Source organism: Scyliorhinus torazame, chromosome 10 (assembly GCF_047496885.1).
Source record: "Scyliorhinus torazame isolate Kashiwa2021f chromosome 10, sScyTor2.1, whole genome shotgun sequence".
Taxonomy (NCBI): domain Eukaryota; kingdom Metazoa; phylum Chordata; class Chondrichthyes; order Carcharhiniformes; family Scyliorhinidae; genus Scyliorhinus; species Scyliorhinus torazame.
This window is the reverse complement of record NC_092716.1, coordinates 203,903,042-203,916,524: the sequence shown is the minus strand read 5'-3', so window position 1 is coordinate 203,916,524 and position 13,483 is coordinate 203,903,042. Positions and strand designations below refer to the sequence as shown.

Genomic DNA, 13,483 nt, shown 5'->3' with positions numbered 1-13,483 from the left:
CCAATGGCAATGCAGCTTCTTTTCCCAATGGCAATGCAGCTTCTTTTCCAAATGCCAATGTAACTCCTGTTCCCAATGGCAATGCAGCTTCTGTTCCCAATGGCAATGCAGCTTCTTTTCCCATGCCAATGTAACTCCTGTTCCCAATGGCAATGCAGCTCCTGTTCCCAATGTCAATACAGCTTCTGTTCCCAATGGCAATGTAGCTTCTGGTCCCAACGGCAATGTAGCTTCTGTTCCCAATGGCAATGCAGCTCCTGTTCCCAACGGCAATGCAGCTTCTGTTCCCACCATCAATGCAGCTTCTGTTCCCAATGGCAATGCAGCTTCTTTTCCCAATGCCAATGTAACTCCTGTTCCCAATGGCAATGCAGCTCCTGTTCCCAATGACAAATCAGCTCCAGTTCCCTATGACAATGCAGCTCCTGTTCCCAATGGCAATGCAGCTTCTGTTCCCAACGGCAATACAGCTCCTGCTCCCAATGACAATGCAGCTCCTGTTCTCAATGGCAATGCATCTCCTGTTCCCAATGGCAATGCTGCTTGTGCCCTGAATGGCAATGCAGCTCCTGTTCCCAATGGCAAATCAGCTCCTGTTCCCAATGACAATGCAGCTTCTGTTCCCAATGACAATGCAGCTCCTGTTCCCAATGGCAATGCAGCTTCTGTTCCCAACGGCAATGCAGCTCCTGTACCCAATGACAATGCAGCTTCTGTTCCCAATGGAAATGCAGCTTCTGCCCTGAATGGCAATGCAGCTCCTGTTCCCAATGGCAATGCAGCTCCTGTTCCCAATGGCAATGCAGCTCCTGTTCCCAATGACAATGCAGCTTCCTTTTCCCAATGACAATGCAGTTCCTGTCCCAATGACAATGCAGCTCCTGTTCCCAATGGCAATGCAGCTTCTATTCCCAATGACAATGCAACTCCTGTCCCGATGACAATGCAGCTCCTGTTCCCATTGGCAATGCAGCTTGTGTTCCCAATGACAATGCAGCCCCTGTCCCAATGACAATGCAGCTCCTGTTCCCAATGGAAATGCAGCTTCTGCCCTGAATGGCAATGCAGCTCCTGTTCCCAATGGCAATGCAGCTCCTGTTCCCAATGGCAATGCAGCTCCTGTTCCCAATGACAATGCAGCTTCCTTTTCCCAATGACAATGCAGCTCCTGTCCCAATGACAATGCAGCTCCTGTTCCCAATGACAATGCAGCTTCTATTCCCAATGACAATGCAGCTTCTGCCCTGAATGACAATGCAGCTCCTGTTCCAATGGCAATGCAGCTCCTGTTCCCAATAACAATGCAGCTCCTGTTCCCAATGACAATGCAACTCCTGTCCCGATGACAATGCAGCTCCTGTTCCCAATGACAATGTAACTCCTGTTCCCAACGGCAATGCAGCTTCTGTTCCCAACGTCAATGCAGCTCCTGTTCCCAATGGCAATGCAGCTTCCTTTCCCAATGCCAATGTAACTCCTGTTCCCAACGGCAATGCAGCTTCTGTTTCCAACGGCAATGTAGCTTCCGTTCCCAATGGCAATGCAGCTTCTTTTCCCAATTGCAATGCAGCTTCTTTTCCAAATGCCAATGTAACTCCTGTTCCCAACGGCAATGCAACGTCTGTTCCCAATGGCAATGCAGCTTCTTTTCCCATGCCAATGTAACTCCTGTTCCCGATGGCAATGCAGCTCCTGTTCCCAATGTCAATACAGCTTCTGTTCCCAATGGCAATGTAGCTTCTGGTCCCAACGGCAATGTAGCTTCTGTTCCCAATGGCAATGCAGCTCCTGTTCCCAACGGCAATGCAGCTTCTGTTCCCACCATCAATGCAGCTTCTGTTCCCAATGGCAATGCAGCTTCTTTTCCCAATGCCAATGTAACTCCTGTTCCCAATGGCAATGCAGCTCCTGTTCCCAATGACAAATCAGCTCCAGTTCCCAATGACAATGCAGCTCCTGTTCCCAATGGCAATGCAGCTTCTGTTCCCAACGGCAATACAGCTCCTGCTCCCAATGACAATGCAGCTCCTGTTCTCAATGGCAATGCATCTCCTGTTCCCCATGGCAATGCTGCTTGTGCCCTGAATGGCAATGCAGCTCCTGTTCCCAATGGCAAATCAGCTCCTGTTCCCAATGACAATGCAGCTCCTGTTCCCAATGACAATGCAGCTCCTGTTCCCAATGGCAATGCAGCTTCTGTTCCCAACGGCAATGCAGCTCCTGTACCCAATGACAATGCAGCTTCTGTTCCCAATGGAAATGCAGCTTCTGCCCTGAATGGCAATGCAGCTCCTGTTCCCAATGGCAATGCAGCTCCTGTTCCAAATGGAAATGCAGCTTCTGCCCTGAATGGCAATGCAGCTCCTGTTCCCAATGGCAATGCAGCTCCTGTTCCCAATGGCAATGCAGCTCCTGTTCCCAATGACAATGCAACTCCTGTCCCGATGACAATGCAGCTCCTGTTCCCAATGGCAATGCAGCTCGTGTTCCCAATGACAATGCAGCCCCTGTCCCAATGACAATGCAGCTCCTGTTCCCAATGGAAATGCAGCTTCTGCCCTGAATGGCAATGCAGCTCCTGTTCCCAATGGCAATGCAGCTCCTGTTCCCAATGGCAATGCAGCTCCTGTTCCCAATGACAATGCAGCTTCGTTTTCCCAATGACAATGCAGCTCCTGTCCCAATGACAATGCAGCTCCTGTTCCCAATGGCAATGCAGCTTCTATTCCCAATGACAATGCAGCTTCTGCCCTGAATGACAATGCAGCTCCTGTTCCAATGGCAATGCAGCTCCTGTTCCCAATAACAATGCAGCTCCTGTTCCCAATGACAATGCAACTCCTGTCCCGATGACAATGCAGCTCCTGTTCCCAATGGCAATGCAGCTCATGTTCCCAATGACAATGCAGCCCCTGTCCCAATGACAATGCAGCTCCTGTTCCCAATGGCAATGCAGCTGCTGTTCCCAATGACAATGCAGCTCCTGTTCCCAATGACAATGCAGCTCCTGTTCTCAATGGCAATGCAGCTCATGTTCCCAATGGCAATGCAGCTCATGTTCCCAAAGGCAATGCAGCCCCTGTCCCAATGACAATGCAGCTCCTGTTCCCAATGGCAATGCAGCTGCTGTTCCCAATGACAATGCAGCTCCTGTTCCCAATGACAATGCAGCTCCTGTTCCCAATGGAAATGCAGCTTCTGCCCTGAATGGCAATGCAGCTCCTGTTCCCAATGGCAATGCAGCTCCTGTTCCCAATGGCAATGCAGCTCCTGTTCCCAATGACAATGCAGCTTCCTTTTCCCAATGACAATGCAACTCCTGTCCCAATGACAATGCAGCTCCTGTTCCCAATGGCAATGCAGCTTCTATTCCCAATGACAATGCAGCTTCTGCCCTGAATGACAATGCAGCTCCTGTTCCAATGGCAATGCAGCTCCTGTTCCCAATAACAATGCAGCTCCTGTTCCCAATGACAATGCAACTCCTGTCCCGATGACAATGCAGCTCCTGTTCCCAATGGCAATGCAGCTCATGTTCCCAATGACAATGCAGCCCCTGTCCCAATGACAATGCAGCTCCTGTTCCCAATGGCAATGCAGCTGCTGTTCCCAATGACAATGCAGCTCCTGTTCCCAATGACAATGCAGCTCCTGTTCCCCACGGCACTGCAGCTCCTGTTCCCAATGGCAATGCAGCTCCTGTTCCCAATGACAATGCAGCTCCTGTTCCCCACGGCACTGCAGCTCCTGTTCCCAATGGCAATGCAGCTCCTGTTCCAATGACAATGCAGCTCCTGTTCCCAATGACAATGCAGCTCCTGTTCCCAATGGCAATGCAGCTCCTGCTCCCAATGACAATGCAGCTCCTGTTCTCAATGGCAATGCAGCTCCTGCTCCAAATGACAATGCAGCTTCTGTTCCCAATGGCAATGCAGCTTCTGTTCCCAATGACAAAGCAGCTCCTGTTCCCAATGACAAAGCAGCTCCTGTTCCCAATGACAATGCAGCTCCTGTTCCCAATGACAATGCGGCTTCTGCCCTGAATGACAATGCAGCTCCTGTTCCCAGTGGCAATGCAGCTCCTGCTCCCAATGACAATGCAGCTCCTGTTCCCAATGTCAACGCAACTTCTGTTCCCAATGGCAATGGGAGCTTCTTTTCCCAATGCCAATGTAACTCCTGTTCCCAATGACAATGCAGCTCCTGTTCCCAATGGCAATGCTGCTTCTGTTCCCAATGGCAATGCAGCTTCTGTTCCTCATGGCAATGCAACTCCTGTTCCCAATGGCAATGCAGCTCCTGCTCCCAATTGCAATGCAGCTCCTGTTCCCAATGGCAATGTAGCTTCTGTTCCCAATGACAATGCAGCTCCTGTTCCCAACGGCAATGCAGCTTTTGCCCTGAATGGCATTGCACCTTCTGTTCCCAATGACAATGCAGCTCCTGTCCCCAATGGCAACGCAGCTTCTGTTCCCAACGTCAATGCAGCTTCTGTTCCTAATGGCAATGCAACTCCTGTTCCCAATGACAATGCAGCTCCTGTTCCCAATGGCAATGCAGCTTCTGTTCCCAATGGCAATGCAGCTTCTGCCCTGAATGGCAATGCAGCTCCTGTTCCCAATGACAATGCAGCTCCTGTTCCCAATGGCAATGCAGTTCCTGTTCCCAATGGCAATGCAGCTCCTATTCCCAATGACAATGCAGTTCCTGTCCCAATGTCAATGCAACTCCTGTTCCCAATGACAATGCAGTTCCTGTCCCAATGACAATGCAGCTCCTGTTCCCAATGACAATGCAGCTCCTGTTCCCAATGGCAATGCAGCTTCTTTTCCCAATGACAATGTAACTCCTGTTCCCAAGGGCAATGCAGCTTCTGTTCCCAACGTCAATGCAGCTCCTGTTCCCAATGGCAATGCAGCTTCTTTTCCCGATGCCAATGTAACTCCTGTTCCCAACGGCAATGCAGCTTCTGTTTCCAACGGCAATGTAGCTTCTGTTCCCAATGGCAATGCAGCTTCTTTTCCCAATGGCAATGCAGCTTCTTTTCCCATGCCAATGTAACTCCTGTTCCCAATGGCAATGCAGCTCCTGTTCCCAATGTCAATACAGCTTCTGTTCCCAATGGCAATGTAGCTTCTGGTCCCAACGGCAATGTAGCTTCTGTTCCCAATGGCAATGCAGCTTCTTTTCCCATGCCAATGTAACTCCTGTTCCCAATGGCAATGCAACTCCTGTTCCCAATGTCAATACAGCTTCTGTTCCCAATGGCAATGTAGCTTCTGGTCCCAACGGCAATGTAGCTTCTGTTCCCAATGGCAATGCAGCTCCTGTTCCCAACGGCAATGCAGCTTCTGTTCCCAACATCAATGCAGCTTCTGTTCCCAATGGCAATGCAGCTTCTTTTCCCAATGCCAATGTAACTCCTGTTCCCAATGGCAATGCAGCTCCTGTTCCCAATGTCAATGCAACTCCTGTTCCCAAAGGCAATGCAGCTTCTTTTCCCAATGGCAATACAACTATGTTCCCAATGGCAATGCAGCATATGATCCCAATGGCAATGCATTCAAGGTGCCAAATATAGACCGCATCAAGTCTGCAAATTCCAGCATACCCTCCTACAAATCCCTAATACCTGATACGGCATCCTTTATTAGTTTCCTGATTAATTAAACTCCATGTTCTCGGCTACTTGCTTTGAACTTCCTGGAGCTGGAATTCAACAAATGTTACTGGCAGTAAAGATTCATACCCAAACTTAGTGTATTTATGAACCAAAATGAACATGGTAAATCTACCACTGACAGACAAGCATGAAAGAGAGAGCAAGCCAGCTGACATAAAAGAGACAACCTGCAGGAAGATCAGTAGCGATAAAGGGATCAGGGAATATTTAAAGGGTACATAATCATTTGGCAGTACAGAACCTGAATGTTGCGGAAAAAGAGACATGTCGAAGCTTTTCGTCTTGCACTTATCAAGACACTGTCAAAGCTTTTTGTTGTGTCTCATCAAGACATTTCGCAAGAATACCAGTATAACAGGAACATATTTCAGAAGAAAGTGCTGATTGATTTGCAAGTGGACTCTGATTGGTAAAGGTGTTGCCCTTTGAGAATAATTGACAGGCATTCACTGAATCATTCCTGAGGGCAATGCCCTGACAAATCAGGGTCAAACAGCCTGGTTTAAATTTCAACAATGCTTGGCAGTTACCTATCAGTCACCATAAACTGGTGCATTATCCAGTCCACTTGCCAACCAATCAACACTCTTCTCATATAGAACATATTGTTTTCTTCTTATATTGGTATTCTTGCAGCCTGTCCTGCTGAGTGCAAGATGAAAAGCTTTGACATGGCTCTTTTTTCAGGAATATTTAAGGGACATGGGGAACCAAAAATATGGAGAGGGAAAGTGAGAGTATTATCATAACAGAAGTATGTACAAGCAGAGATTATTTTTCAATTTAAATTACCCAGTTCTTTTTTTTCAGTTAAGGGGCAATTTAGTGTGGCCAATCCACCTACTCTGCACTTCTTTGGCTTGCGGGGATGAGGCCCGCACAGGCACAGGGAGGATGTACAAACTCCACACGAACAGTGACTCGGGGCAGGGATTGAACCCAGATCCATGGCGCCGTGAGGCAGCAGTGCTAACCATTGCTCCACCGTGCTGCCCCGTGTACAAGCCGAGATAAAGAGCACAAAGGAAAAGATGACAAAAAAATTTGAATCGTCCGTTCCCTACTTTAAAAAAAAAATAATTTTTATTAAAGGTTTTCAGAAAATATCAATAACAAAATGAGAAAGAAAAAAGAACCCAACAGGATTAAGTACAAAACACAATCTAAAAAAGCAACCCCCCCAAACCCCTCCCCCCCTGTACCTAAATAATAAATTAACATTAACACCCCGACTTAAGACAACAGGTGTATACACCCCCTCAGACCCTTCCAGTGTAAATAACATAAACAAAAATAAAGTAAACCCCAACCCCCGAGCTGCTGCTGCCATTGACTAATGTCTATTGTTCTGCCAGAAAGTCTAAGAAAGGTTGCCACCGCCTAAAGAACCCTTGTACCGACCCTCTCAAGGCGAATTTCACCCTCTCCAATTTAATGAACCCCACCATATCGCTGATCCAGGATTCCAGGCTTGGGGGCCTCGTATCTTTCCACTGAAGGAGAATCCTTCGCCGGGCTACCAGGGATGCAAAGGCCAGAATTCTGGCCTCTTTCGCCTCCTGCACTCCCGGCTCCTCTTCCACCCCAAATATTGCGAGCCCCCAGCCCGGTTTGACCCTGGATCCTACCACCCTCGACACCGTCCTCGCTACGCCCTTTCAAAATTCCTCCAGCGCTGGGCATGCCCAGAACATATGGGTGTGATTTGCTGGGCTCCCTGAGCACCTAACAAACCTGTCCTCACCCCCAAAGAACCTGCTCATCCTTGTCCCGGTCATGTGTGCCCTGTGCAGCACCTTAAACTGTATGAGGCTGAGCCTCGCGCATGAAGAGGAAGAGTTCACCCTCCCTAGGGCATCTGCCCACGTCCCCTCTTCGATTTCCTCTCCCAACTCCTCCTCCCACTTATCTTTCAACTCCACCACCGAGGCCTCCTCCTCCTCCTGCGTCACCTGGTAAGTTTCCGAGATCTTCCCCATTCCCACCCACCACCCCGAGAGCACCCTGTCCTGTACTGTGTGTGGCAGTAGCCGTGGGAATTCCACCACCTGCCGTCTGGCAAACACCCTTACCTGTAAGTACCCGGGGGGAGCCCGTACTTCTCCTCCAGCTCACCCAAGCTCGCGAACTTCCCGTCCACAAACAGGTCCCCCAACTTTTGTATGCCTGCTCTGTGCCACACCGAAAACCCTCCACCTGTTCTTCCTGGGGCGAACCGGTGGTTCCCCCGTAATGGGGTCCACGCCGAGGCCCTAACTTCCCCCCTATGCCGCCTCCACTGCCCCCAAATTTTGAGGGCCGCCACTACCACCGGGCTCGTGATATATCTCCTTGGAGGGAGCGGCAGCGGCGCCGTTGCCAGCACCCCCAGACTCGTACCCACACATGACGCCGTCTCCAGCCTCTTCCATGCAGCCCCCTCCCCCTCCATCACCTACTTGCGCACCATTGTCGTATCGGCGGCCCAGTAGTACCCACAGAGGTTGGGCAGCGCCAGCCCCCCCTATCTCTACTCCGCTCCAGGAACACCCTTCTCACCCTCGGAGTCCCTCGCGCCCACACAAACCCCATTATACTCCTGTTAACCCGCCTGAAAAAAGCCTTCGGGATAAACACGGGGAGGCACTGGAACAGGAACAAAAACCTTGGGAGCACCGTCATTTTGATTGACTGCACCCTACCCGCCAGGGACAGCGGCAACGCGTCCCACCTCTTGAACTCCTCCTCCATTTGCTCCACCAGCCTTGTAAAGTTAAGCCTATGCAGGGCCCCCCAGCTCCTGGCCACCTGGACCCCCAAATATCAGAAACTCCTCTCCGCCCTTTTTAGTGGGAGCTCGCCAATCCCCCTCTCCTGGTCCCCTAGCTGAACTTCGAACAGCTCGCTCTTACCCATATTGAACTTGTACCTCGAAAAGTCCCCGAATTCCCTAAGCATCCTCATTACCTCTGGCATTCCTCCCACCGGGTCCGCCACATACAGAAGCAGGTCGACCGCATAAAGCGACACCCTATGCTCCTCCCCACCCTGCACCAACCCCCTCCAGTTCCTCGACTCTCTCAGTACCATAGCCAGGGGTTCAATCGCCAGTGCGAAGAGCAGGGGGGACAGGGGACACCCCTGTCTCGTCCCTCGGTGCAACCGAAAGTACTCGGACCTCCTCCTATTTGTGGCCACACTCACCATCGGGACCTCATACAACAGCCTAACCCACCTGACAAACCCCTCCCCAAACCCGAACCTCTTCAGCACCTCCCACAGGTACCCCCACTCTACTCTATCGAAGGCTTTCTCAGCGTCCATCGCCACCACTATCTCCGCCTCCCCCTCCCTCGCCGGCATCATGATAACATTCAAAAGCCTCCGCACATTCGCGTTCAACTGTCTCCCCTTCACAAACCTCGTCTGGTCTTCATGAATGATCTGCGGCACACAATCCTCAATCCTCGTGGCGAAGACCTTCGCCAGCACCTCGGCATCTACATTTAGCAAGGAAATCGGTCTGTAAGACCCACATTGCAGGTGATCCTTGTCCCGCTTCAGGATCAAGGAGATCAGTGCCCAGGACATCGTCGGGGGTAAAGCCCCCCTCTCTCTTGCCTCATTGAAGGTCCTAACTAACAGCGGGCCCAACAGGTCCATATATTTTTTGTAGAACTCGACCGGGAAACCGTCCGGCCCCAGTGCCTTCCCCGCCTGCATGCTTCCTATCCCTTTGATCAGCTCCTCCAGCCCAATCGGGGCCCCCAGTCCCGCCACCAGTCCCTCTTCCACCTTTGGAAACCTCAATTGGTCCAGGAAACGGCCCATCCCTCACTCCTCCCGTGGGGGCTCGGATCGGTACAATTCCTCGTAGAAGTCCCTGAAGACCCCATTGATGCCAACCCCACTCCGCACCACGCTCCCTCCCCTGTCCTTAACTCCCCCGATCTCCCTAGCTGCGTCCCGTTTCCGAAGCTTATGCGCCAGCATCCGGCTTGCCTTTTCCCCATACTCGTAGACCGCCCCCTGGGCCTTCCGCCACTGCACCTCCGCCTTCCTGGTGGTCACCAGGTTGAATTCGGCCTGGAGGCTGCGCCTCTTCCTCAACAGTCCTTCCTCAGGTTCTTCCGCATACCTCCTGTCTACCCTCACCATCTCCCCCACCAGCCTCTCCCTCTCCCCCCGCTCCCTCCGCTCCTTGTGGGCCCTGATGGAGATCAGCTCTCCCCTCACCACCGCCTTCAGTGCCTCCCATACCATCCCCACTTGGACCTCCCCGTTGTCGTTAGTCTCCAAGTACCTCTCTATACTTCCTCGGACCCGCTCGCTCACCTCCTCGTCCGCCAACAGCCCCACCTCCAAGCGCCACAGCGGGCGCTGGTCCCTCTCCTCCCCCATCTCCAAGTCCACCCAATGCGGGGCGTGGTCCGAAATGGCTATTGCCGAATACTCGGTATCCTCTACTCTCGCTATCAGCGCCCTATTCAAAATGAAAAAGTCGATTATGAACATGTGAGAAGAATGAAAATTCCCTAGCCCCCGGCCCTGCAAATCTCCAAGGGTCCACCCCTCCCGTTTGGTCCATAAATCCCCTCAACACTCTAGCCGCCGCCGGCTTCCTACCCGTCCTAGACCTGGAGCGATCCAGTGCAGGATCCAACACCGTGTTAAAGTCTCCCCCCATTATCAGGCCCCCCACTTCCAAGTCTGGGATCCGACCCAACATACGCCGCATAAAACCCGCATCGTCCCAGTTCGGAGCATACACATTGACCAGTACCACCCTCTCTCCCTGCAACTTACCACTTACCATTATGTACCTACCGCCATTATCTGCCGCAATGCTCGATGCCTCGAATAACACCTTCTATCCCACCAAGATCGCCACCCCTCGATTTTTGGCATCTAGCCCCGAGTGAAACACCTACCTAACCACCCTTTCCTCAGTCTTACCTGGTCTGCCACCTTCAGGTGTGTCTCCTGGAGCATAACCACATCCGCCTTGAGCCCCTTCAGGTGCGCGAACACGCGGGCCCGCTTAGCCGGCCCATTCAGTCCCCTTACATTCCAGGTTATCAGCCGGATCAGGGGGCGACCCGCCCCCCCCCCTCCCCCGCCGACTAGCCACGACCACTCCTCGGCCAGCCACGCGCCCGCACCCCACACCTGGCCCGTTTCCCACAGCGGCATACCCCCGTCTTGACCCACCCCACTCGCTCCAGCTCCTCCTTGATCTTAGCAGCAGCAACTCGGCTAGGACCCATCCTAGCTGGTTTACTCCCCCCCCCCCATTGCACTTCCGCAAGTCAGCTGACTCGTGCTGACCCCGGCCACTCCCGCCTCCCCTTCGACTCCTCCCATTGTGTGACACACCCTCCTCTCCCGCTCCCCATTCACAGGCTCTCCCCCTCCGTTCTAAGCGCGGGAAACAATCCTCGCTTCCCCGCCCCGGTCTCCCCCCCCCGCCCCCAGTCTTCGGCGCGGGACAAAATCCCGCACTCTCCACCTACCAGGCCCCGCCACCAACCAAAACAGTGCCCAACCCGCCCCATCCACCCTCCCCAAACCAAAAGAGAAAAACACAGAGAAAAAGAAACCCAAAACAATGGAAAGGCCCCCCCCCCCCCCCCGAACCAAAAATAGGCATAACATATCCACCGCAGTCCCTAATCACCCATCCCGACCCTCAGTCTGTGTCCAGCTTCTCAGCCTGAACAAAGGCCCACGCCTCCTCCGGAGACTCAAAATAATGGTGCCGGTCCTTGTAGGTAACCCACAGTCGCGCCGGCTGCAACATGCCAAACTTCACCCCCTTCCTGTGCAGCACCGCCTTCGCTCGATTGTACCCGGCTCTCCTCTTCGCCACCTCCGCACTCCAGTCCTGATATATCCGAACCTCCTCGTTCTCCCACCTGCTGCTCCTCTCCTTCTTGGCCCACCTGAGCACACACTCCCGATCGACGAAGCGATGGAACCTCACCAGCACAGCCCGCGGAGGCTCGTTAGCCTTGGGCCTCCTCGCCAACACTCTATGGGCCCCTTCCAGCTCCAGGGGCCCTTGGAAGGTCCCCGCTCCCATCAGCGAGTTCAACATGGTGACCACATAGGCCCAGAATCCGCAGATTCTTCCGCCTCGACCGATTCTCCATCTCCTCGAACCGCTCCTGCCATTTCTTGTGGAGCGCCACGTGCGCCTCCACCTTTACCGCCAGGACTAAGATCTCGTCCTCATTGTCAGAGATCTTTTGTTGAGCCTCTCGGATTGCCACCCCCTGGGCCATCTGTGTCTCCAGCAGCTTATCAACAGAAGCCTTCATTGGCTCTAGCAGGTCCGTTTTAATCTCTCTGAGGCAACGCTGGATACCCTCCTGTTGCTCCTCCACCCACTGCCTCCACGCTGCCTGGTCTCCGCCCGCCGCCATTGTGTCCTTCTTCCCTCCCTTCTTCTGGTCCACCACCACCTTTTTTGTCACCCCGCTCCTAGTTAAAGCCATATACTGACGGGGAGCTATTATTAACTCCTTCCCACACCGGGAAACGTCGAAAAAGTGCCCTTGGGGGCCCTGAAAAGAGCCCAAAAGTCTCGAGAGGGAATCCTTTTGGCAGTGTTCGCTTCACCAATCTGCCCCAAAATGTCTGTGGAAACTCCTGAAAAAGGTCTGAGAGTCCGTTTCAGACGGGAGCTGCCGAATGCGCGACCTACTCCTCCATGGCCGCCACCAGACGCCTCGTCCCCGCTTCTTCAGTGGTCTTGGTGAGATCTTTTCACAGTTGTTCCCTCTGCTGTTAGAATTCACTTTTGATAAAGGCCCTCAGGTCAGTTTGCAGCTTTAAGATTGCCCTTCCCCCGCCTGCATGCTGGAAGAGGCCCTGTTTATCCTGTTGCAGCCAAATCTTTTACTGTTTCTGCCGGGTCTGGTAGCCAAAAGACATAACATTCCTGGGGGACACTGTCAGGGGAATGTTGCAGTCTTCTTGCCACACCGGGAAATGTCAAACAAATGCCGTGGGGGCCCTGTAAAAGAGCCCAAAAGTCCGTTCCAAGCGGGAGCTACCGAATATGCGACCTAGCTCTGCATAGCCGCACCTTCCGTTCCCATCTTTAATTGACACCAACAAAGATGTTTTTTTTTTAATTGTATAAACCAAGGAATATACACATTTTCTATTCCAACATGAAAAGCCAAGGGGGTTTGGGAGGTGAAGGGTGGAATCCTGGTCAGCAAATCCAGAATTCCTGAGACCCTGGGACTCCACAACTGGTGTATATTTTCTTTAAACAGCAGGTTCCTCATCCAGAGGTCAGCCTCATTGATAGGTTCAGCTTCCAGTCACACAGGTTCCAACAACCGGTAAGGAGCTTGTAGCTGTTTGAGGGAACGTGGGGGAGTTCCCCACCCCTAGGGTGTGTTTGCTTCCTGACCTTCGGTGGGGGGGCCTGCTCATCCTGGCCCATAGGCAATGCTGCAAAGGCATACATCTTTTTTCCTCCACCACCCCTGAGCTGCCATGTTTCCCAAGGCCTAGGACACCCAGCTAACCAGAGTTAAACTATAATGCAGGCTCAATCTGAGGCTGCTAACCACATTACAACATTTAAATGATTAACCAGCCTTCCAGAAGTGGGTTGGCTGCCAGCCCATGTTCTGCCTCCATTAAACCTGGAATTGGGCAGTTTAGAATCTAGTTTGAATTTTTTTACATTTTAACATCTCATCCAACAACCCAGTTGTTTTTGAGAGTTAAAATTAACCCCACAGTGTTTCATGAATCCAATGTTTTAAACTATAATTTTGAACAACAAGGAGGAAAATTCAG

At 52.2% G+C, this 13,483-nt stretch overlaps 1 protein-coding gene across 7 annotated transcripts in view; it reads right to left on the bottom strand.

Annotated features, from left to right (window-relative positions):
- tcp11l1 (t-complex 11, testis-specific-like 1) overlaps window positions 1–13,483 on the bottom strand; it is a 101,517-nt gene that overhangs the window by 41,382 nt on the left and 46,652 nt on the right. The gene's annotated exons all lie outside the window — the stretch shown is intronic.